This window comes from Muntiacus reevesi, chromosome 3 (genome assembly GCF_963930625.1).
Source record: "Muntiacus reevesi chromosome 3, mMunRee1.1, whole genome shotgun sequence".
Lineage (NCBI taxonomy): Eukaryota > Metazoa > Chordata > Mammalia > Artiodactyla > Cervidae > Muntiacus > Muntiacus reevesi.
Window position 1 is genome coordinate 178,843,268 of NC_089251.1, and position 22,568 is coordinate 178,865,835.

General features: G+C 40.4%; 1 protein-coding gene across 7 annotated transcripts in view; it reads left to right on the forward strand.

Annotated features, from left to right (window-relative positions):
• The window catches only part of HIVEP2 (HIVEP zinc finger 2), a 206,658-nt gene that overhangs the window by 35,350 nt on the left and 148,740 nt on the right, over nt 1-22,568 (forward strand). For 4 of the 7 annotated variants that reach the window (XM_065931240.1, XM_065931241.1, XM_065931245.1 and 1 more), the window contains exon 2: nt 12,396-12,470. The exons of the other annotated variants lie outside the window; for them this stretch is intronic. The gene's annotated coding sequence lies outside the window, so the exon portion shown is untranslated. The remainder of the gene's footprint in view (nt 1-12,395; nt 12,471-22,568) is intronic. 7 annotated transcript variants of the gene reach the window in all.

A 22,568-nucleotide genomic window follows, 5' to 3' on the forward strand; every position in this document is an offset into this window, starting at 1 on the left:
GTAATGATTACAAAACCGTACCGTGCTTTGGACTTCTTTCTTTCTTCCTTCCATATCTATATCATTATTCTCTGGATGTTTCCATTAGTATCGTGTTTGACCTTGTTGCTTAATTGCTGAGTTGCGTCTGGCTCTTTGTGACTCCATAGACTATAGCCTGCCAGGTTCCTCTGATCATAGGATTTCCCAGGCAGGAATACTGGAGTGGGTTGCCATTTCCTTCTCCAGGGGGGTCTTCTCCACCCAAGGATGGAACTCAGGGCTCTTGCATTGGCAGGCGGGTTATTTACCACTGAACTACCCGGGGAGCCGATATCCTACCTAGTAATCTTTTAATTAAGAATATACCTTGTATTTATGGAACTCCTACTGAATTAGGTAGTGAGAGTGCTCACATGACTCCCGTTGGTCTGGAGGAGCTTGCTGTAGGGAGGATGGTGTGCATATAACTATCAGGCTCTGATGAAAAGAGCCATGAAAAGAGAAGTGTGATGAGCAGAAGGAGTTGAGATGCCTGAGGAGGAAGCCGTGTGTTTCTACTCAAGAGACTTGGACATGCTTAGTGGAAGGGAACACAGTTTGGTCACTGGTGTCATCATATGTTTAGAAATAGAGGTAAATGACAATTGTTTATATTGAGATCTATAGCTATATTTTGGGAGGCTTGGTACTCTAGGACAGTTGTGTTCAGTTGAAGTTTGCAATGATGAAAAAACCCTGTATCTGCACTAACCATAGGGTGACTACTAACCCCATGTGGCTTTGGGGTACCCAAGAGACTGAGTGTTTAATTGTATTTAATGTTAATTTTAATGTTAAACAGTCACCTGTGGTAGTCATATTGGACAGAATAGCCAGTGGAAAGATGTGTATTGCTGACCCAGTATGGTGATTTGGAGTGGTTATTTTGATCACAAATCCAAGAGACTTTATTTTCAATGTAATTTGTCATAAATGTTAGTGCTGCTGGAGCATCTTTGAGGATGCCAAAATATAGTGACTAATTAAGAAAAATAAATGGTTAGTTAAATTAGTCACATACATACTTGTGCATACATGTATGCTCATATATGGCCACACACACACAGCACACACACAGTTTTTTGGCTGGCTTTTTGAAATGGAGGGAAGGAGAGATATAATGTGTTGACTGGCTTGCTGTTTTGAAGGACGTGATGAATTAATGACTCTCCTCCTTGGGGCAGTGTTAGGCCAGGCAGAGAATTGCTGAAGGAAGAAAAGGACCGGCTCTGGAAAGAGCCTTGGCTGATTCTTAGTTTCCTCATCTGTAAATGGGGCATAAGAGTGCCTCCTCCATCTGCCTCAAAAGATAATATATATTTGTAAAAAGCTCATCTTCAAGGTTTCACCAAACAATGTCTGAGGTTTTTTAATAACCCTGCACCCAGGCATTTCTCCTTCTGTCTATGGCAACAGGAGATATGATAATAGGTATTTTCTTCTTGATCTTAAATGCCCTCTGGCAGCCTCCACACCTCTTCAGAGACTCGCGTTTGCAAAGCTCTCCTTTTCTTATCTGCCTCCTGCTTGCCTTGGGAGTCCTCCGTTGTGAGTTCCAGTGATACTTGCTCGGTCCTGGACTCAGCCTCTTTCATTGTCTTTTGCCCACCGCACAGGGGGCTACAGCCCATCCTCCCCCTCTGAATGCTTCGTGTGCCTATTTTAAAGCTTTTTCATTCGTCTGTTTTGTCTTCCTGGTTAGAATGGAAGCTTCCGGGGCAGCGATAGCTTTTAAACTTTATGTTTCAAACTTTTTGAACTTAATTTTATACAGCGCTTGGCCAAGGGTGGCACTCAGTAAATGTTATAAGCTGATAGTGAAATAAGACTTGAGTCTTTAGGGCTCAGCCTGACATCTTCAATAAGCACTCTTTGATTATTTAGATCAGTGCTTTCAAGCTTTATCATGCTCAACAGACTCCTAAGGTGCTTTTAAAAAGTTCAAGGTCTTAGGCTCTAAAAATATGATTCAGTACATCTGAGGAGGAGTATAGGAAACCTGCATTTTAAGAAGCAACTCAGGTAACTTTAATGCAGCTGGTCTGAGGACCACTCTTTGGGAAACATAGTCTGTGTGTTATAATACCGTTTCCAAGTACTCTGCTTAAAGAAACCTTTTTCTGACAGCAGGTATATTTCTTTTAAGCAAAAATGTGGGGGTTTTAATGTTTTTAAAAACTTTATTTTTAACTGGAGGATAATTGCTTTATAATATTGTATTGGTTTCAATATTGTATTGTATATGTTTCTGTCATACATTAACATGAATCAACCATAGGTATACATATGTCCCCTCTCTCTTGAGGGCTTTTAATGTTTTTGTAGTTTTTTTAGAAGGGCATGGGAGAAAAGGTGGGAAATTTTGTGGGTAGAACATTTGTTTTAACTGTCTTCTCAAATGTCTGCCTGGGTCAGTGAGATAATAGAAATATCACATCAGAAAGAACACCATAATTTCATCAAACCACAATGATATGAAACACTTATTAAGCCATCACTCGGAGCTTGTTTGTCCTTATTTTATCTCAGTTTTTACCGGCTCGATGATCCAGTCTTCTAGAAACGATTAGGAGCTGTACATTAGATGGAAGGAGAAGAGTGTCACTGGTAGAGGATGGCACGTTGATTGCAGAAGTGATAGCTGACAGCCTGAATGTGAAGAAGGAAATAGACAAGCTAGAGAAATCAGAAAGAAGATCTAAAAAGGCAAACAGAATCTAGGCCAGTGGGGAAGCCAAAGAGCGAAGGAGTAAGCAAATGCATGCATCTCGGTAGCTTAAGAAGGCGTTACTGTTACCCCAGCTTATAGTAACAATAGTTGATCTTTTTTCTTAGAATCAGAGTTCTATCAGGGTTGAGACCATGCTCGTTCCATCTGGTACAGCATTTCCAGATAATGTATTCCTGGTCTTACAGGAGAGGCTGTGTGTGTGTGTGTGTGTGTGTGTGTGTGTGTAGCTATAAGTATAAAGAGACATTTGCTATAGTAATCTATAGATAATGTATTCCTGGTCTTACAGGAGAGGCTGTGTGTGTGTGTGTGTGTGTGTATAAAGGGACATTTGCTATAGTAATCTATACTTAGGATAATAACTCTAGTAAATCTATATAAATAAATGCATAGTTTTTCTGGGTGATCTGTGTTCGTGCCAATGATCCTGAAAGTTTTTTGGCTGGAAGTACTTTTAACCTTTTAGATATATAGTAAAAAAAAAAACCCAAAAACTCAAAAGCTTTTGGTATGTGAAGTCTTATTCTACATGCTTGGTATGTAATTCGTTCCCTAGCTCAGTCTTCATATTGTTGCTCTTTCCTCTGCCCAGTTCATATTTAAATTGTCTTGAAATGCATAGGGTTTATTTCTCGGATTATAAAAGCTCATATTTGTAGATATATACGAAAATATTTTGAATCATCAACCAGTGTGCACTATACCAATGCCACATGAGCACAACATATTTTAAAGTCTTCAGAAATATTCAGATAGATTTCTGTATATAGATAGAAATCTGTATATATCATTTTGAAGATGTCTCTTTATATAGTTAATGCCACATCATATTTTATATGGCTAATCATCCTTTGATATATCATAATGGTTTCCTTGGAGCATGACACATCCATTAAAATAGATACGGTAGCATGCATACTAATTAAGAAAATGCATGTTATGTGCTAGGCAGAAACATGGGCTCCATATAGTAGAGAAAATCATATTTAGATCCCTCTGAAATGGTACACCTGCTCTCCAGGTGTTTCAAATTTGCGTTTAAATTTGCCCTTTAGTAGATTTTTGTTAACTGAAGAAGGAGAATTATTTTTTGATACTATGTGAAACAGGTTAAATTGTGCTTAAATTGTGCTGGGTTACTTTGTATTTTGTTTCAAAACTGTGTTTTTGATTGGTTGTGTATAATTGAGAATTCATTTTCTTGGAAGGTTTTGTCTTATTGGTGGGAGAAAGAGGTGAGGAGGAGGTTCTCTTTTTCTGTGATACATGGTTGGTCTTAGACAAAATTTTGAAATAAGAAAAAGTGTGACTTTGATAATGACATCCTCCCACTTAGCACCCTCTCCAGACCAGTGAGCCCGAAGGCATCAGGTTATCACAGTTTAGTCCCACGTTTTCTGTGGCTATGTTCCTTTCCAGTCTAAACTATGCCCTCTAACATATCTAGTTTCTGAATCATGTGTCTCCACCCCATACAAATGTCCCAGCCAGTAGTTAAGTACCTGTCCTGATTTGGGCAATAGGCTTGGAACTGTATAGAAAGTAAGAGGAATTCTGTGCTATTTACATTTTCGGACATTATACATACAATCTAGGATTGGTTATGAGACATACATGATTAACTCATTATACTAGAAGACAGGATATACACAAATAAGAGACATAAACCAACTGAAAGTGCAAAGAAAAAGATTACAACCAATTGTGGGAACCAGGAAAGGTTTCATGAAAGGCATGGACTTTGAAAAACTGCTAGTATCTTTAGAAGCAAAGTTGGGATTGGGAGATGGCATTCCATGCAGAGAGAGTGTTACAGATGAAAGGAGGAGCACCCCAAATGTCTGCCTACATGTTGAATATTTTTAAACTTTTGAGGGCACTGCTCACATAGACTCTGATATAAATGGTGCCCTCTATAATTGTTCAGGCTTCCCTGGTGGCTCAGACGGTAAAGGATATGTCTGCCATGCGGGAGACACGGGTTCAATCCCTGGGTTGGGAAGATCCCCTGGAGAAGGGAATGACAATCCACTCCAGTATTCTTGCCTGGTGAACTCCATGGACAGAGGAGCCTGGCAAGCTATGGTCCATGGGGTCACAAAGAGTTGGATACATTCAGTATGGTGCCCCGGAGTGAAAGCCAGGAGTCAAGAAATGTGCAAGGATAAGATCAGAGAATCACAAGGAATATGATTCCTTATGGGCTGTCTTGTGATAGATCTCCCATTAAAGAGTGAAGTTGTTTTACCTCTATCACTGTGAGTTTTAAAGACCTTAAAACTCCCAGTATCTTAGGCCTTATAACTCATAGTATCTCAAGCTCCGAGATACTATGATTTCTCTAATTCAGTTGGTAAGAGGAGCTGAGGAAGATTTTTGAGCAATGGAGTAGCTTGAAATTTGAGAAGATGACTATATGCAAAGGGTGAAATGAGCTGATAAGTTACTAGACTTGAGATGTGCATAAAGCAGTCCTCCTTCTGTAAGGTCATCTGAGTGAAGTGAGTCATACATTAAACTGGGGCTCTGTGGAGCCCACCCTCACTTTGACACCATCTTTACTTCTTCCCTATCACATCTAGACTTCGTTTCTTTGATCATATTTGGCATCATTATTAATAACCCTTGCTAGACTTTCAACTTCTCTTTTTCTGTCACCGTTTATGTCTCGTCTTGTCTCTCTGTGAACCACGTACTCTTTGCCTGCACTTTTGGATGCAGACTTTTCTGGGTTGGTCCTGCGCTTGGACTTGGTCCAGTGAACTGCCCTAGTGGCCAACCTGTTGATCACAGCTGTTTGTTACTGGGTGTCGATTCCCTTCTTTAGCTCCAGCTCCGTGAATCAGGAGCCCAAGAAAGAGGGCTGTTATCATCAGGCTATTGGAATAGCCGAGTCATCAGGCTCAAACTGCAGGGTGTAGACATTCATTCATTCATTCATCAGATGTTTATCGGGTCATGTGGAGGGTAAGCACCGGCTTTGTGTGGCTTCCCTGGTTAGTCCTGCTTTCATTCTTTGACCCTTCTTCCCTTCCAATGCACTAAGAAGTTTAAGATTTTTTTCACAACAGCTGAATCTCTCTGGGAGTATCAGCAAGACCTCTGGTAGTGTTAGAAGGCGACAGCCTGGGGACAGCAGCAGCTGGTTTTATTTTTGGTTTTCCTCAGTCAGGTGTTTGTAAGTTGAGAACTGCCTGTATTCAAACAACGTGATTTGGTAGCATGTCATGAACTCCTGTAGAAATAATGGATGTGGTACAGTTAAAAGGATAACAATGAACCATTCCTAACATCATAAGCTATACAGTAAATATTTAAATATCTAGGTGTGGATTAATGGCTCAGAAGACATAGATATGCTGTGGATCCTTCACAGTCTCATTTTGTATAAAATTTTGAGTCTTGCTTTGGGTACAGAGATCCGGCCATTGGTGAACTTGTCTGGGGGAGTAGTCATTGTCTGGTGGTAGGTACTGACTGATGCATTTGGGAGATGTTATTTAGGGACTCATTAATGTGTTCATTTGTTCTTGTCAAGCTTTAAATTTTATCCCACATGCACTGTTATGACACAAATAAATAAAAGACATAACTATCTAATCACCTTTTATAATCTGTTGATCGGTTTTTATTTTTTCCTTGTATGCTCCTAATCTTTGCACAAATTCACACATTTGAAATGGTTATAATCATGATATTGATGTAGCCCTTATTTTCAAAACCATACACTTTGCATTTTGCTAATTTCTATACTGTTTTAATGGCCATATAATTTTGATTTATTTTAATAGTCACTGTTTTCTTAAAATTCTCCTATTTCTGAATATTCACAATTTTATTTGTTGAAGTACTTGAATATTTTTATTATACATGATCCCTCTTTTCAGGTCATTTCCCATTTTTATCATAGCTGTGCAAAAGTGAAAATCTTGCCTGCATTGTTGTTTTGGTTTGTATTTCTTCAATAATTAATGAAGCTTCTTTATTAGTTATATTTCTTTTTCTGAATTGGTTTGTCCTATTTTCTAATTTATTTCCTAGTTTTTTTAAAAAATAAATTTTTATGAACTCTTTATATGTTACAAGTACTAATACTTGTCATTTTATACTTGGTTCTAATATTTTTGAGATTTAATTTTGTTTTGTTATTTTGTAAGTTTAACAATTTTAGTTTAGTTTTATCTGGTTTATCTACTTCTGATTAGTATTTGATGAATGTTTCAAAACTTATTTAAAAATTATTCTCATAAAAATAATTTTTAAATGGTGCAGTTCTCTGCTTATTATTCATTTTGTTTCTTGGTCTGCTGTCAAGCCAATTGGATTCTTATAGACATGTATATTCTAGAATCATACAATGATCAGTAAGAGGGCATTTATCAGTTTTTATTTTTAATGTTTAGAGGATCTAACAAATCATATTTCTTATATCTACAGATAAATGTAGATTTACAGACCAGTGTTAGAAGGTAGATGAAAATTACATTTAAGACCTGAATATAGTGAAGCAGGCTGGTACATTAAGAAATATATTTAACTTCAGATTTTAATAGCAAAAAATTGTATCATATTTATAAAACACTTAAAAATACTCTGTTTGGAAATCGGTTTTTCCATGTTTTTGAGCACTTGTGACACATTTTTCCAATGTCTTAATTTTAAAATTTAAATATAATTTCAGAAATGTTTCTTTAGATCATTGGTCCTTTGTGAGAATCACTTTATCAGTCCCTAAAAACTTTTTCTCCCTTTTTATTTTTTGATTATTAATTAATTAATTAATTTTCGACTGCACTGCTTTACGTGCAGGATGTTAGTTTCCCCAATCAGTGATTGAACCTGGACCCTCAGCAGTGAAAGCTAACTACTGGACCATCGGGGAATCCCCTAGTGGCCTCTTACTAATTATCCAAATTGTGCCTTGTTGTTAGTATTCTTCTTTTGAGGCTCAGATCCTATCATGTAACTGGGGTATACTTCAGGATTTATAAAGCATTTCATCATTTCCTTTTCATTGGTTTAATTGATTTTGTATTCATTTAAAAATAATCTTAGTCATCTGGTAAATATTTAGTTTATGGATAGTAGTTGAACAGTATGTTTCTCAACTGATTTAGAAATAGAAGTTCAATATATCTCCCATTATTTCATACAAGGAGGAAGATTTTAAAAAGCTAATGAAAGGTTGTTTCCTTTAAGTAATTTAGAAGATAAATTTTTTAATCAAAAGTATTATATAATAAAAAAAAAAAAAAACTTAGCAGAAATCTCACCCTATATGAAGCTTACACAAACCACTGCACCAACCTTAGGCGGGCAGTAACCAAAAGGAAGAAAGAATTCAGCCTTGAAGCCTGGGAAAAGGAGACCTCAAATACAATAGGTTAAAAAATAATAATAATGAAAAGGCAGAGAAATACTGCACAAATGAAGGAACAAACTAGAAACACAGAAGTTTAAATAAATGAAGAGGAAATAGGCAAACTACCTGAAAAAGAATTCAGAATAATGACAGTAAAGATGATCAAAAGCCTTGAAAACAGAATGGAGAAAATACAGGAATCAATTAACAAAAACCTAGAAGAATTAAATAATAAACATACAGAGATGAACAACACAATTACTGAAATTAAAAATCTCTAGAAGGAATCAATAACATAATATCTGAAGCAGAAGAATGAATCAGTGAACTGGAAGATAAAATGGTGGAAATAACTTTTGAAGAGCAGAATAAAGTAAAAAGAATGAAAAGAACTGAGGATAGTCTCAGAGACCGCTGGGGCAATATCAAACACACCAACATTCAAATTATAGGGTAGGGGTCCCAGAAGAAGGAGAGAAAAAGAAAGAGTATGAGAAAATTTTTGAAGAGACTATAGTTGAAAATTTCCCCAAAATGAAAAAGGAAATAGTCAATCAAGTCCAAGAGGGAGGTGCAAAGAGTCCCATACAGGATAAACCCAAGGAGAAACATGCCAAGACACATACTAATCAAACAAAGATTAAACACAAGGAAAGAATATTAACAGCAGCAAGGGAGAAGCAACAAGCCACATACAAGGGAAACCCCATATGTTTAACAGCTGATTTTTCTGCAGAAACTCTGCAGGTCAGAAGGGAATGGCAGGATATATATACTGAAAGGAAAAAATCTACAACCAAGATTACTCTACCCAGCACAGATCTCATTCAAGATCGATGGAGAAATCAACAGCTTTTCAGACAAGCAAAAGTTAAGAGAATTCAGTACCACCAAACCAGCTTTACAACAAATGTTAAAGGGACTTATACGGTCAAGAAATACAAGAGAAGAAAAAGATCTGCAAAATCAAACCCCAAACAGTTATGAAAATGGCAATAGGAACAACAACAACAAAGTATTATATAATAATGGGCAAACAAAATGATCAAAATAGTAATTAAGTCAGTTTTAATGTATCTTGGAGGAGAAGGAGTCATGCCAGTTGTGTGTTTATGACATATCAGCCTACTCTTATCCTGGGTCAGTAGATATGAAAACCACAGTTTGCCCATGGTTACTTAACTGATAAATAATGGGGCAGGCTGTGAAATTGAACCATTTCAATTAGGAAGACTAAAAATGAAGTTTGAGGCAAGTTAGGATTGACAGATGAGAACAAATGAATAGTAAATTACGCTTACAGAATATTGTAGGCTTGGTTTTACATTTTTAATATCTTCAGTATTGGTAAAGATGTTCTTACTGTGGAACTTTCTTTTTCTTTTGCAGGGTAAGAAAGGGCAATTTATCCTCTTTAATCACATGATCAGTTTCTTTGGGTTGTCTTATTTTCATTCACAAAGAGGATAGGAACTGATATCAATAGTGAGTTACTATGTAGATCTAAGTACACTAAAGGGAACTTTGTCAGTTTTGATAGTGTTTGGAATGAAATATGACATTCATCTCTGATCCTGCACCTACTGTATTTTCTCATAGGTTTTATTTTTCCATTTTAAGTTTGCTGTCCCATTGCCCATTCTGAACAATAGGTTTACAGAAATATATTTATTATTGAAGGAAAGTATATGTGACACTGTGACCTTTGACTCCAGTATTATTTTCAAGTGTTAATTGCTAAGTTTTCCATGACATTATTTTTAAGGAGAATCAAAGGGATATTCTGGCATAAAAGGGATTGATAAATCATATTTGGGAATGATTAGTATAACAGATGGAAAACAAAAGTAGAACATGTGTCTTCGAACCCATCTCTCTAATTTCCTACTTCAGCATTTTGAGGTACTTGTCGAATATATCAGTTGAAATCCTGGCAGGGTGAATTGATATTGTAAGTCTAAAAACTGCGAGAAGCTCACATTTTGTATTGATATAAGTGCTTATATTTATATCTAGTCTTCAGAGCTTGTACATCTTGCTCCCTTCTTGCCTCTCTCCTCATTCCCCAGCAGCCGGCTGTCATCCTGTCTCATTGTATAACAAAATGACCAATCAGTGAAAGAGATGCTCAGAGACTCAATTAAAGTAGCACATTGTCACAGAGATGTGCTTTAGTTTTGGCAATTTTTTAACTTTTTTGGTGGAATAATCAGCAAGAAGGCAAGAGAGGAGTGAAATGGATGAAGGAGAGAATGCGGTGAACGCTAAGATGGTATTTTTGGTTGATAACACTATCTTTCAGGATTCTTGCCTGGAGAACCCCAGGGATGGGGGAGCCTGGCGGGCTGCCATCTATGGGGTCACATAGAGTCAGACACGACTGAAGTGACTTCACAGCAGCAGCAATGCTATCTTGTAAAAGGAGCCCCAAGGTGTGCCCCCATAGTTGAGATCTCTTTTGTTTTGTTCTCTTTATTGGTGTTGGATATCAGAATCAGTATGTGAGTAAATGGGAATCACTTGAGTCATCTGCCTGAGTATGGAGACTCCGTATGAGTGAAGTATCTCAGTCTTAGCACTCCATAAATGAAGCACTATTTTATTTCAGAATTTTTGTATTTACTCTTGACAAGAATGCTCCTGAGCCTGTAAATTATTAGTATTGTTGGTACTAAGTGGCATAAATGAGAGATTGAGCTTATTAAATAATCATTTAAATTATATATTCAATCAGTAGTAAGGGACAATCTATCAAAAGTGTTTTCTGGCCTGAAAAAAATTATATTTTCACATCACTGTTTGAATCATCTTCAAAGAACAATTTGAAGCATTCATCCAGTGTACAGCACTTATTGTTCAGTGGCCCAAAGTCTTAAATCTTGTGCCTGGGTGGATGTTGTATTGTACATTAGTAATTCTGTAAATTATTTACAATAAAGAGGAAAACACAAGAGAAAAGATCTATCTGTGTGCTGCTCCCAGTTTTACAACAAGGGAATACTGTTAAAATTCCAGAGTAGCTCCAGTAGTTCAGTAGTTGAGATATTCCATCCCCTCTCCCCCTCCCCAACATCCTGTTTCATCACAAATGTTTATCATTTTATTCATCGGTTCTCCACCCGACTTGTGGGCTGTTGTGGTTTCTGTCACCCAGCCAGGAGGCTGGGGAATGCCTGTCCACAAGCAGCCTGGGGCGTCTGGCTAGGGTGCTTACTGGGCCCTGTGACTGGCTACCATTGAACTGTCGGCAGTGTTGTGCCTTTGCGATCAATGTAGAGTCAGCCTATTTATGTAATTACCAGGATCACCAATAACAGGCACGTTGTTGCTAGTCATAGCGAAAATATACATACTATTTGTGGCGAGGAAAAACCTGAGGTCTACAGCATTTGGAGATGTCATTCTGACGTGCTGTGGAAACATTAGAATTAAAGAAAAGGGAAAATGACTATTTAAACAAAATGACTACCTAAAAAGGCTAGTCTGTTTGAGTGCTTGGCTAATGGTTTTAAAGACTTGTCTGGGTTTCCTGAAAACTTCATTTGGTATTAATTGGGTGCCCACTTTTAAAAGATTTAATATAATCTACAGAATACAAATGCAATATGATATATAATAACAGCATAGCATACCATGGCATACTCCACTTGTTTCTGAAGGGATGGACATTTCCAAAGAGTATTGGGCCAGAAATTTTGTAGGCTGGAGTTAAGGGTTTGGGAAGGAAGACTGCAGAAGGTGTCCTTCTTATTGCATTATATTATCGGGGGTGTCCTGTCAACATAACTGGTCACCAGTGATGCTAACCTTGATCACTTAGTTAAGGGATAGTCTGCTAGGGTCTCCACTGTAAAGTTTGGACGTTTCTCTTTCCATATTCTGTTCATTGGAAGTCAGCCCACTTTAAAGGGAGAATAATTAAGCTTGGAGGGAGGGAGTACCTATGTGATTTATTTATTTTTGATATGGAGGCATGGGTATTTATTTTATTTTTGGGGTTATCATCCAATGCCAATCACTATATTTTGTTGCTGGCAAGCTGATTTTAAACTTTTAAAATCGTATTTTGCTTAGCCATCTGATATCCTGCGTACGTAGCTTGGTGCCACATTCATCACCTGACATTTTGGCCTCTCCCACCTCCACGTGTTTACTTTCTTTCTTCACACCAATAGATTTGGTTTTGCTGCTCTGGTTAGTACTTAAGGTCATTTTCATAGTCAAGTCTTAACGGGTGCACTGTGGAAGGAGAAGTCATAACACGAAACTTCTTGTCAGCAGATTGGCGAACTTACCTGAGAAACTGAGACTCAAGATTGTGAGGATGTGTGACTAGGACCGAAAGCAGATTTCCAGGTAGGAAATCAAAATGATTTTCTTGAACTCCTTGGCACTTGATTTTGTATAAGTCAAATCACCATTTCTTGTGAGATGCAAAACTCCAAAAAGAGGGGTGGCGTGAATGTTGAGGTTGCATTAGCAAATCATGTTGTGTTCCTCTTTTAGATTCTTTTATTTGAGTTTTACACAGTAAGGTAATAGCTGAGCTTTGAAATGAAATCCAAGGGGACCTTGCAGAAGGCTATCTATATTTACAAAATTTTTATTCATATGATTTTGATTGTTGAGGCCTATTGAGAAGTACCCACTGGAGTGGAAAGAATCCGATTTATCTTGTCAGAAAAAACAGCTACTGGTTACAGGAGGTTTTATATGTTTCATAGAATATTTACTAAATAAGTGTTGATTTCTAGTTTGCATTTCTGATCAACTCCTCTAAGATGCAATAAGGTCATAAACTCTGCTGGAAGGGAGGAGGACGCTCCCTGTCACATATGTACTCTACTTTCTGCATGCTGAGCTGATAAAAGCAAGCATCAGTTTTTCAGCAGCTTCCATTGCAGCAATCTTACAAAGAGTAAGTTAAAAAAAAAAAAATCAAGTTCATGAGAACAGGAAGAGAAGCAACTGAAGATCAGGAATACAACCAGAGTTAACATCATGTAGTGATTCTTCCCTCTGCTGCTGGAAGTGTAAAAGCAGTGTGATGTCTCAGCTCCATGGCAACATGCAGAACCTGTTCTGTTGGAGGGTGTGTATACACAAATGCATTCAAAGCATGGGCTTGGGAGTGAGTCTGGGGGAGGAGGGCTGCGGGGCCCAAGCCTCCAAGTCTTGCCCATGCATTTTTGTGTGTGTTTTATAATTAGGCCTTTGTGCAGGGAAGCCAGAGAGAAGTTCATGTCCGCCGCCCTCTGGTCTTTTACATGGTCTCGATGCTTTCACCCACCTCCCTTCTGTCCTCAGAAAAGAAGCAAGAAAAGGCAATGAAAGAATGCTGCTGGAAGGGAAATGCCCCTCTACCTTTCTCTTTTTCGGATGTCGACAGTTATTGCTTTTCTGTGTGTCTCTAGGGATCCTTGGCTGCTTCTGTCCACTGTCCTTTTCTAGGGAAAGCCTTTGAATCGCAGTCTTCACATGGGGGCTCGAGAAAGCTGTAATCGGCTTCCGCCCTTGTGGGGAGGGGTGCTTTCTGGCGCAGCTGGTGTCCTGTCTTCTGCATAAGGACCCAGGGGCAGCGTGGAGTGATTGGTGAAGGAAGTCTCCCTGCCCGCAGTTACTGGCGTCTGTCTCAACTCTGAAGCTTCAAGTCCCTTCTCTCACTCATGCCTCACAGACACGCTCATCTCCATCAGTTCCCTACCCTGCCCCGCCCCCCCTCAACCACCCCCGCCACAACTGCCGCAGTCTCTTGGGGAGACTTGAAGAGGTAACTTCACAACTGAACTATTTCTCATATGTCCATGACCCTGCCCTGTGTGTTTCGGAAATGATAGAACAGTCTGGAAAATGTTTATTTTTGCTTTCATTCAATTTAGCTGATCTGTGGGATAAGTCACATGCTCTGCTCTCTCTTGGTTAGGTCTGAGAATATTCTCTAATAAGCCTTAGACCACTTTTGTGCCACTTGAAATTTGAGGTCGAATTTGGATGGTTATCCGCCCTAGGTTCAGAGATTAGGGAATCCAGGTGACACCCTCTTCCATACAGATCTATACTCTTCTCCTTTCGTTCCTGACATCATCACGAGCCCAGCATCATGGATGGCTCCGTGGGGGTTGCTGCTGTTTTTCAGCCTCCCAGTCGTGTCCGACTCTTTGCGACCCCATGGACTGCAGCTCGCCAGGCTTCCCTGTGCTTCACTGACTCCTGGAGTTTGCTCAAACTCATGTCCATTGAGTCGGTGATGCCATCCAACCATCTCATCCTCTGTCGTCCGCCTCTCCTCCTGTGGCGGTAGGAGGAATGAGTTCTGAGGATTTTATGTGCCTGAGGACTTGGCAGCAGAATGTTTTCAGCTTAGACTTTGGGCCACACTTACCACTTCTTCATACAAAGAAATAATCTATCTCCCCCATTATTTCTGCCTAGAACATTCTTTGTGACTTTACTCTTAAAAATAAACGATCTCCAGCTCCAAAGACATATACTCACATAGCATCAGTTTCATTTATTAATTAACATATGCAACTGCTTTTGACTTACTTTTGTGTAGTGGCCTAAACATGCAAAACAGAACAGGCATGTATCTGACCCTGAGGAGCTAGTGTCCTAGAAGGGAAGCGCAGACTGTAAAATATTCCAATAGGTGGTGAAATGGGCTGTAAGAGAAAGCGCACAAAACCTAGCTGTGACATGAAAAGGAATCAGTCAGCTCTGCTGGGGGCCTGACGGGGGAGGAGATGCCAGGGCTGCATCCTGTAAGCGGAATGGCAGTTTGCCTGGAAGACAGCACAACGAAAGGCATTCCAGGAAGACAGAGCCCTGGCACACGGAGACCCAAAGACATAAAACCAACACGTAAATCTTCGTGTGGCTGGACTACAGGGTATAGTGAGAGGAGGAGTGGATGTCACGAGGGAAGGATCTGGAAATTTTGGCAGGGACCAGCTCAAGGACGGTATGCCATGTTGCCATGTTGGAGTTTTATCCTGTAGGCATGGAGGAGAGACACATTCAGATTTGCATTTTACCAGGAACCATCAGACAGCATCACGAGAATGAATTAGAAGGACCCAAGCTTGGGTTGGAAGACATAGTTTGCAGATAGTTACAATAATCTTCAGGTTTCCCTGCTAGCTCAGATGGTAAAGAATCCGCCTGCAATGCAGGAGACCCCAGTTTGATTGATCCTGGGTCGGGAAGACTCCCTGGAGGAAGGATAGGCTACCCACTCCCGTATTCTTGCCTGGAGAATCCTATGGACAGAGGAGCCTAGCGGGCCACAGTCCCCAGGGTCGCAAAGAATCGGACACAGTAAAGTGACTGAACATGCACGTGTAATCTTCAAAAGAAAGAAACTGAAGGCTTGAACACATGCTGGGATGTCCAGAACAGTGAGCACATGCTGGACCCTCAAGCTTGGAAAACAGTGCTAGTCACCGAGCCAGCGTGAAGGATGAGGGAAAGGGAAGGCAGTTCTCAGGACTCTGGCTGGATTACCAGGTGAATAGTGATGGCATTGCCCAGGAAGAGGAAGACAGGAAGACGAACAGGCCTTTGAGAAAAGCAGTGACTATGGTCATGTGTGGTGTCTGGAAGGATAAATGGGTTGGGCACCAGAGAGAATCTGAATTTCAATTTTACTTCTCTGCTTTATCACCTGTGTAGTTATAGGCAAGTTACATAACCCTCTGGGATCCTTAGTTTCCTGGTCTCTTAAATGGAGACAGTAGTTATTGACTTGAAGTCCTTTGGTGAGGGACAAAAGAGATAATCTATGTAAAGCTCCTGACTCAAGCCCATTCTTAAATAAAGGGCAGATTTTATTATCTCTACTTTGTTCTGTAGGCTGTACACAGGAGGAGTGGGATGATAGATAGAGGTGGAGACCCAGAGATCATTTTTATATAGATGTGAACTTGTTTATGTATGCTGACAAGAAAGAGCCACTGGAGAGAGAAAGGTTGATGATGTAAACGAAAGATGACCAACGACTGAGTAGAATCCCGAGCAGCCAGAGTGCTCCCAGCTCTAGAAAGGATTGATTGGGGCAGAAGGAGTGGGGATAGGAAGGTCTGCTACTAAGTTTATGGGAAAAACTATACGTGGATGAAATTTCTCCTCGAAAAACTCATTATTTTCCTTAAAATGTATTATTTTTATTTCTATGCAATTTTAAAGGTTGTACTCCGTTTACAGTTATTACCAAATATTTGCTATATTCCCCATGTTAGACAGTCCACCCTTGTGGCCCAACTTACAATGAATAGCTGTACCTTCCATTTTTTTTGTGATTTTTGTGAAGGAGAAGGCAAAGTCGTTTGTCTGTAAAAACTGGATGATAGTGAAGAAAACTGGGAACATTTAGAGCTGCCTCTAGAGGAAGCATGAGCTGACCTGTGCGTTGGAGGTGATAATGTTCACCTGACCTGCAGAAAGCTCAGCAGAAGTAGCTGTGTCTCAGCAACTGATGTTCCTCAGCCACTCCAAGGAGGGGCTGCAAGACCCAAAGGGACCATGATCCAAAGGAGGGTTTGGGGTTGAGCACGCCCAAGGGCGGGGTGGCAGAGGATGCTGGCAAGGGCAGGGGCACTGTGGTTCCCAGTGGGATCCAGACAGGGTAGAGAAAAGGAGCCTGGAGGAGGAGAGGAAGGAGCTGGGAGGAGAGAGGATGGGGAGGAAGAGGTCCTGAACTCCTGGAAGGGAGGGGCTGAGGAACTGGGGGTCTCTGTGAGGCTGGAAAACAATAGTGTGGGAATGTGACAGGTTAGGTGATGTAGTGCGATTGACTAGAATATCTGTCCTATTGACCGCCTTGTAAGGTGTTGTGGAAAATGATCACTTAATTAAGCAAAGTGCATTGTTGTGTGTGAGATGTGCGTTGAGCAAGGATTCCCCCTTTAAGGTGGGGGTGGGGCACTTCTAGTTGAATGCGTGCATGTGTGTGCTCAGTCATGTCTGACTCTTGGCAACTCCATGGCCCATATAGCCCACCAGGCTCCTTAGTCTGTGGGATTTCTCAGGCAAGAATACTGGAGTGGGTGGCCATTTCCTTCATCAAGGGAATTTCCCAGCCCAGGGATTGAACCCTCTTGCATCTCCTGCATTGGCAGGCAGATTCTTTACCACTGGCACCATTAGTCAATAAATATTTTTTGTTAAGTAACTTCATTAAGTTTCATTTGAGTATTTTCTTCCCATATCAGTCATTGGTTCTTAATCGGTTCAATAAAAATGATTTTAGATAGTGAGGGTAAATATAGGGACTCAAGTGTCAGGTTTTACACTTAAGTAAAATGCTGAAAATAAAGATTTATTGCATCAGCAATCTCCACCAATACAGGGTGGACATGTCATCTTAAGCACTTACATTGGGAGTCTTCATTTGATTCATTTGGAGTCCTCATTTGATTCAGCACTCACTTGTATTGTTTCCTCATAGATACACATTGAAGTAAATAATAGAGTTTACTAACATCTTTGATTTATCAATTCAGTTCAGTCGCTCAGTCGTGTCTGACTCTTTGTGACCCCATGGAGCATGCCAGGCTTGCATGTCCATCATCAGCTCCTGGAGTTTACTCAAGCTCATGTTCATTGAGTCAGTGATGCCATCCAACCATCGCATCCCCTGTCGTCCCCTTCTCCTCCCACCTTCAGTCTTTCCCAGCCTCAGACTCTTCACATGAGTCAGTTCTTCGCATCAGGTTGCCAAAGTATTGGAGCTTCAGCTTCAGCATCAGTCCTTCCAATGAATATTCAGGACTCATTTCCTTTAGGTTGGGCTGATTTGGATCTCCTTGCAGTCCAAGGGACTCTCAAGAGTCTTCCCCAACACCACAGTTCAAAAGCATCAGTTTTTTGGCGCTCAGCTTTCTTTATAATCCCATTCTCACATGCATACATGACTACTGGAAAAACCATAGCTTTGACTAGATGGACCTTTGTTGGCAAAGTAATGTCTCTGCTTTTTAATATACTGTCTAGGTTGGTCATAACTTTTCTTTCAAGGAGCAAGCATCTTTTAATTTCATGGCTACAGTCACCATCTGCAGTGATTTTGGAGCGCCCCCCCCAAATAGTGTCTGTCACTGTTTCCATTGTTTCCCCATCTATCTGCCAGGAAGTGATGGAACCAGATGCCATGATCTTCGTTTTCTGAATGTTGAGTTTTAAGCCAATTTTTTCACTCTCCTCTTTCACTTTCATCAAGAGGCTCTTTAGTTCTCCTTCACTTTCTGCCATAAGGGTGGTGTCATCTGCATATCTGAGGTTATTGATATTTCTCCCAGCAATCTTGATTCCAGCTTGTGCTTCATCCAGTCTAGCATTTCTCATGATGTACTCTGCATATAAATTAAATAAGCAGGGTGACAGTGTACAGCCTTGATGTTCTCCTTTCCCAATTTGGAACCAGTCTGTTGTTCCATGTCCAATTTTAACTGTTGCTTCTTGACCTGCTTATTGTACGATGCTCTTAGCTGAAGTTTCAGTGATGTTTACATTTTCCTGAAACTAGCAAAGAGATTTCGCTAAATGAAAAAGACTTCAATAGAAGGACTGTGTCTAGGAAATGGCAGAGTGCAAATCCTATAGTGTATTCCAGTATGTATATGTTTTACCAGGGCAGCCTGCTGAAAATGTAGGCTTGGGGACCCACCTAAGAAGACAATGATGTTGGTTGTCTGCACACTCAACTTTGAGAATCCTATGGGAGAGTTTCTAGTTTTGGAAGATGGCTACAGCACTGGGCAATACCCTAAGTCACGTGACAAGGAGAATACACAACAGGAAAGGGAAAGTAGAGCAGAAAAAGATAAGAAGATAAGGTTGATGAGGGCAAGAAGGGAGATAAGAATTTAAGTCCTGAAGAAGAAATCCCTCTACAAATTTCTGTGTTTCAAAAGAGAGGTTTCAAAGGGTGATAGAATCACAGTGATTTTAAGATTATAAGTGGAAAGCAATGTGAAGAATGCAAGATTATGTGGGGAAGAAACATGTCAAAAGATATTGTTCATGGAGAGCCAAACTGGTTACAAATTCCAACTTCCAAGTATTAAATGAAAATGTAGCAGTAAATTTTAGTTTTCCAACAACCTTTTGAATTGTAATATGGTGGGTGTAACTTGGGGTAAATTTTGGTCATAGAACAGGATTGCTATTATCAACAATTAAATTGGATTCTTTTATTTTTCTCCTGTGAAGTGAAAGTCGCTCAGTCGTGTTGCTCTTTGCAACGCCATGGACTATACAGTCCATGGAATTCTCCAGGGCAGAACACTGGAGTGGGTAGCCTTTCCCTTCTCCAGGTGATCTTCCCAATCCAGGGATTGAACCCAGGTCTCCCACATTGCAGGCGGATTTTTTACCAGCTGAGCCACAAGGGAAGCCCATTTTTCTCCTGATTATCAGTGAATTACCAAGGACAACCTTCATTCTCCAAGATGATGAGCACTGCTGCCTGGGGTTGTTGTGAAGATTACACGAGATCTGAACTCTGATTGCCAGAATTGCTGGGTTCAAGTTATTGCTCTGCAACTACCTAACTCTATGCCTTTGGGCAAGTTAATGTGGCTTAGTTTCTTTGACTGTAACATAGGATAATGACAGTGCCTACCTCTAGAAATGTTGCCAGGAATACATAAGTTAGTAAATGTAAAGCATTTAGGACAGTGCAAACCACCTGGTAGATATTCAACAAATGTTATTCTGAAACATAACATCTGTTGTCATTTTCTTGTTCAGAGCACCTTCATTTTTTTTTAAATGATTATTCAAAATGGGGATATCATATGATTTTATAAAGTAATATTATCTTGAGTTTTAGTCAATGAAATTATTGAACACCTATCCCTGAGACACTTCAAATTCTATTGTGACAAGTAAAACATGACTCTATACCCCAGCCACTCAAGCCTTGGGAAGTTACCCTGTTGACTAGTTTTCTTTCTGCTATGTAACTATGTTTTATAGCATAAGTAAAAGGTAGTGCATGAAGGATAGAAGCAAATACTAATAATAGATCATACCTTAGTGTATTTCTTAGCATAGCAGATCATCCTGGTATTCTTCCAGAGATAGATATAGTAAAATGGACAGAACAGGGATAGGTCATCAGAAAAACTGGATATTCAAGTGCTAAGTATGCTACTTCCTGACTATGTGACTGTGAGCAATTGACTTAACCTGTGTCTCCCTTTCTTCACCTAAGAAACCGGCACATAGCCACCTTGCTGAGTATCTTGATTCATTGAACCAGTGCTTGTGAACTATGAGATGTTGGGCATTTGTATTTTTGCATGATTTATATTATATAGAGCTTGTGGGTTTCTAAAGATCAATGGCTCAGAAACGACCACTTAGGATAATGTAGTTTTAATAGGATTACAGAGAACTTTATTATTCTCTGTAAAAGTACCTGTAGATCAATAATAGATGGGTGACTTGCTGCAGAGATCAGATCCTGCTCCCTCCCAAAAAAATCACAGCTGGAAGATGAAATGGGACAGAGAGGTTATGTGGCTGACCTAAGGGAATAGTTCACAAGCTGTGGAATAAGAACTGACCGGGAGGATCCTCCCCTCCTCTTTCCACACCGCTCCCCAACTATTTCTCAATTGGATGGAAGGAGTACAGGCTTTGAAGTCAGACCTGAGTTAAAATCCCTGCTGTGTCACTTACTAGTTATGACTCAGGCTGGTTACGAAACCTCTGAGCCTCACGTCCGTCATCGGCGCAGGGGTTAGCATCACTTGCCTGGCAGAGTTGTGGGCAACAGAGATTACGTCCGCAAGCTACCTGCCCGACAGCTAGCTGATACGTTATTTTTCTCATGATTATACGTGGCCAGATTTCAAGGCAACTTGAATTACACCCTTGCTGAATAGGAATACTAATGCAACTAATAATAGCAACTGTTTAACTGAAGGGTTCCATGTGCCAGGCACAATTCCAAGTACACTACGCCTATGAGTATCTTATTTAATCTTCAACTAGCCTGATGATGTGAGTATTACTGTTATTGCCACGGAGACTCCAGACGTGTAGCTAACATGCCCAAGGTCACCCAGTGAGTTGGTGGGGGAGCAGGTTTCCAAACCTGTGTATTTGTGGCTCTGGATCCCACTTTCCTCGTTACTGGATTATTCCTGTTCCTCACTGGCCAGTTTAGGGATGTGGCACAGAGAATGAAAGGACTAGTTGTTTCACGAGAATTGTTTTGAGTTGGGTGAGTATTTGCTTTTGCAGTCTTCATTCAGGTGGACACTATTGGAAGAGACCAGCACTCACCTATCACGTAAATCACGTAACTTGTGAGTGTGTTCTGAAGCTTGTAGAGCGCCGCTTTCCTTCTTTGTACCTTTTATACTGGTCAGGACTGTCGTGAGCATTTAGAGGGATGATAACTGGAGAGCCCAGTCCTGGCAGACATCTGCAGCTCTAATCTCTGGGCCCCACTCCCTTCTTAAGTAGCAGTCTGGCTCTGAGGACAGAGCCTTGGGGAATGCCTGCTATCTTTTTCTACATTAAACCAATGGAGTTCTCTGTTATTCAGCACTCCCACGTTGAAACCCAATGATGTTATGTCACAGGACATTAACTACTGATCCCCTTGAAAGAGCAATAAAATATTTGCTCACATACCTTCTCGTTGAACATACTTCTGATCAACTACCTCAGGTGAAGACAGGCACATCGCATCGGTCTTTTCATTGATTTGCATCCTGTGTCTGGATACGTGCATGCGGAGCGCAGTCCCTTTAAGAACCACTAGCCCTCAGCAAAAAATAACCTAGAGCAGCTCGGGTTACTGCTGGGCTCCAGAGACTCTTCAGGGGGTCAGGTTGCTTTTTTCTCTGGCACCTGCCTCAGCAGGGATGTAGGAAGAAGTTGATTTATTCCAGCAGAGAAGTTCTGGGTGGATCTGGGCACTGGAGTCCTCACCTCCGACTTCTGGATGTGACCCTGACTTCATGGTAGCAAGGTTTTGATTGCGTCATTTAAATGGCATTCAATTAAGTGACCCTGTCCCTGGACCTGGCGTAGGAGCCTGTCTTTCCTATCAACTGTGGATTTTATATTGTTTCTTTGAAAAATGAAAATGACATCAGAAACCATCAGATGGGAATGCATCTCCCGTCCCCAAATCCAGTGAAGGGAGGTCATGGGAGGACACGCCCTTTTCTCCAGACGCCCTGGGCTTGCACGTGTCTGTCTCACCAGCCTTTCCTGAAAAGAATGTTTTTCCTGGCTGTCCACAAGCCCAGGAAACAAAGACTATATAGGGCCTAAGGCTCTGTAAAGATAAACGTAGAAAGGGCATGAACTCCTCAATTGTGAAAAGGAAGAGCTCCTCGGAGGTGGTGCAGTGTGGGATGGGGCAAAGAACCAGCCAGGACTGAGACCATCTGGGGCTTGTCTCAGCCATGCTACTGAATTCGCTGAGTTGCA